This window comes from Cynara cardunculus (genome assembly GCF_001531365.2).
Source record: "Cynara cardunculus var. scolymus isolate 2C chromosome LG 10, CcrdV1, whole genome shotgun sequence".
Classification (NCBI taxonomy): domain Eukaryota; kingdom Viridiplantae; phylum Streptophyta; class Magnoliopsida; order Asterales; family Asteraceae; genus Cynara; species Cynara cardunculus.
The window spans coordinates 4,682,520-4,686,390 of record NC_037537.1 but is presented as its reverse complement, the minus strand read 5'-3'; positions in this window follow the sequence as shown (position 1 = coordinate 4,686,390).

The window sequence follows — 3,871 nt, the reverse complement described above, 5'->3', positions numbered from 1 at the left end:
ATATGCATCAATAAACAGTACTTTATGCATAAAAAATAATTTTTAAAAGTTTTTACCGAATGTTTGATAATATTAGTATAGATTCTAATTAACTTTACATTTAGATTAGTGTTTTCAACTAAAAAATGATCCCTCCAAGGCTCCGACTCAACCCTACTAACAAGCTTAATTTTTTTATGCTTGGTTAGTGCTATCTGGATTCTAAATCGGAGCTCCACCCCTCATTGGAGTGGTATTTACTAAAACTAATCTACTGTTGTGAGTCTATTAGAAGAAGAATTATTTGGTTTGGCATAAATACTAGTTTATAACTTAATTTATTGAAATGCTACTTAAAATAATGTCTAATAAGTTCAAGGAATTTTTGCCATTTTTTCTATTACGATTCTGATTATAATTAATTGTATTTATTATAATTAATTTTTAGTTATTATTAAATTTAAGTTATTAGTTTTTAATTAATATTAGCTGTGATTATAAATTAACAGTAAATTTAAATTGTTAATTATTTCGCATTATTTTTATATTATGATTCTTATTATTCGATATATTTAGTGAGTCAAAAATCAAGTATAACAATTTTTAAAGTGATTTTATAAAATATATAAAGATTAACGATAGTTTTTTTTGTATCATAAATAAAAAAAATTCAATATATAGTTTTAACAAATATTTAATTTATTGTTAAAATAAATTTGAGATAGTCCTGTCTATTTGTTAAATTATGCTAAAAATGTTGAACTTTGTTCTAATAACACATCGTTCCACATGACTTGTTAGGTTGTCGTATTTCGTTTTAGTAACTTAGATCATGTTTGGCTTGTAGGAGTTGAACGGATTTAGGGGATTTTGATTTCAAATTCATTCCAATCCCATGTTTGGTTTATTGGATAGTCCGGATTTGAAATCCTATGATTTAATTGAAATCCTATAAACATGGGATTTTGAAATCCTTAAGGGTGCGTTTGGTTTGCAGGAATGTTTCTGAGGGATTTGGATTTGCAGGAGGGATTAGGATTCCATGGGATTTGGATTGGATTGGATTTAAAATCCATTCMTGTGTTTGGTTTGCAGGATTTGGATTGGATTTGAAATCCATTCATGTGTTTGGTTTGCAGGATTGGATATCCTACAAAATAAAAATAAAAAAGGTTTAAATTACAGATGGTTCAAATCACAACCACGAGTTGTTATACGTTGTATTATGGCTTCATAAGAAATTAGAACCTGGGTACGTCAAGTTCATCTACCATTTACTGCACACATGGAGATATGGAAGTTGAGTCACAAATGGTAAAATGTTATATGAAGAAATTAAAGGGTAGTTCAGTATAGCTACATGAAAGTACTTCATTGTACATCTTCAACCTACTTTCGCTTTCAGCGCTTCAAGTAGGGCCGACCATTTATTACTTATAAATTTTAGATTCATAAAGAAGAAGAAAACTGCTCTTCTTTATGTGGTAGTAATAGATGTCACCTAACTGTAAATTACTCCCACATTACGCAGGACAATCTGCAGCTGGATTAATAAATTTGACCCTTCAGTCGTAAGAACCGGGTACAGAAAGGGAGACATCTTTATAAGAAAACGACATCTTCTTTTAAAAGAAAATGACATCTTCTCAATAAGGGGATCCATCAATCATTCATTTTACTGAACATGGAAACATAAGTATTCATGATACAGTTTTGGAAGCTGAGACTTTGTTGTGGAACGAACAATGTATTAAAGAGAGAATTGATGACACCATAGTTATATTATATGCAATAATGTATATGCACTAGTTGCTACAATCAACAGATGATAGCAAGAAAAAGATTAGATATATTTAACCGAATCTATCAAGGAGTTGCTGTATCATCAACTCCACAGACGATGATAGAAGCAAGAAAGTGAGACTCAACAAAGTAATTGCTCAACTAGAAAGCTGTGATTCATCAGTTACATTCACTAGCAACATGCTTTCTACTTTATTACTACTCCTTTTGAATATCAAATTAGAGCACATATGGACTTCCAAGAATTACAATTGCTACATTTAAACTCAAACATGATTCAATCAACTAGTTTGTTTGAATAAAAAGATGTGCTAAGTTATAAACATGTATATCAGTTTACAAAAATTGAGAATATTAAGTTGCTAGGATTGAATATACATATATAAGCAACTCCAGTTCGGGAACCGAATGACTGAATGTATATGCACAAATTTCATACAAATGTGGTTCACATAAGTAAATCTAATACCGGATCAATTACGAAACCTAAATAAATGTTACTAGGAATTCCTAATTAACATATGCAAATCTAAATCCCCCCAATTCCATTCCATTCCTGCAAACCAAACGCATCCTAAGGGTGCTAGGGATTTCATGGGATTTCGTAGGATTATATGCAACAAGGTTCTAGAAAATGTTAAAAATGTTTGCTTTGTAATAATCAATTAATAAAAATGTAATTTAATTATTTTTATAATTATTTATAAATAATGGAATCCAATTTCATTCTAAATCCTACAAACCAAACACACCAATGATTTTAAATTCGTTCCATTCCAAATCTCTCCAAATCCAAATCCCTCCATGAAATCCAAATCGTTTAAAAACATTCCAGCAAATCAAACGGGCCCTTATTGTAATCGTATTAGATGAAGTGCATAGATGTTGGTTCTATAAACTTGAAGGGGGCGTTTGGTTCGCATGATGTTTTTGGATGTAATGAAATCTATCAAAGGAATTTGACTTGGAAGGAATTGGAATGAAATGTTATTAGGTATTGGTAAATGAAATGTTATTAGCTTTGGAATTGGAATAAAATATTGGTAAATGACTAAAATACACTTTTTGGAAAATTTTGAAACCCATATCCAACTACCGTCGTTCAGATCGATGATGTTCGATGGTGGTTCAAATCGGTGGTGGTTGGTGATATGTGTTGAGAATTTAACACATAAAACGTTCATTTTACGTCTTTTTAGTTACAATAATTTATTTTCATTCCCACTTTGAGTCCTTTTCATTTATTTCGTTATACATTTGTTATTATGAAGCTAAATATTGTGGTTGACTTGTTGGTATGCTTGAATGAAGCTAATTGAGAGTTTTTGTGAAAACAGCAAATGCTGYAGCATTGGTGCAGCGTCGACCTGATTCATGCAAGGMTTTTTGGAGGGCTTAATGAACAAGACGCTGAMTTTTTGAAGATGGAGGACAGCTGGAAATAGCTGGATTTTTAGTGGAAAAATCAGATGTACTCTTTAGTTAGGCTTATGTACTTTTTAGTTAAACTTTAGTTAAAGATATGTACTTTCTAGTTAAACTTTAGTTGGTTTGTAATTTGGCTGGGAAGACTTAGCCTACAAGTCTTGTTTTTTTGTCATCTTGTGCCCCTTTTTGAGTATAAAAAGAGGGCTTGGGGTGCCTTCTAAGCCATCCTTCATTGGATCCTTCATTGGATCATTTAATCACTTAATCATTTTCTCCATCTTTTCTCCCTCTTTTCTTCCATCTTTTCTTCCATTAGCTAGTTTTTGTAAACCCTCTCCAAGGGTGTTCTTCATTTAAAGACTTCAAGTTCTTCTTCATCTTTTTCTTTATTTACTTTCTCGTCTTTTATTTTCCGTCATTTATTTTCTCGTCCTTTACATTTCCGCTACTTACATTCCGCTATTTACATTCTCGTCATTTACATTCTCGTCATTTATTTTATAGTCATTTACATTTCCGTCATTTATTTTATTGTCATTTACTTTACGCAATTTACGTTTATGTCTTTACTTTCCGTCATTTATTTTTTACTTTCCGTTATGAGTAGCTAAGCTTTTATAGCTTGGGTGTGAGACGGAAATGTGAGATTTTCAAACCAAAC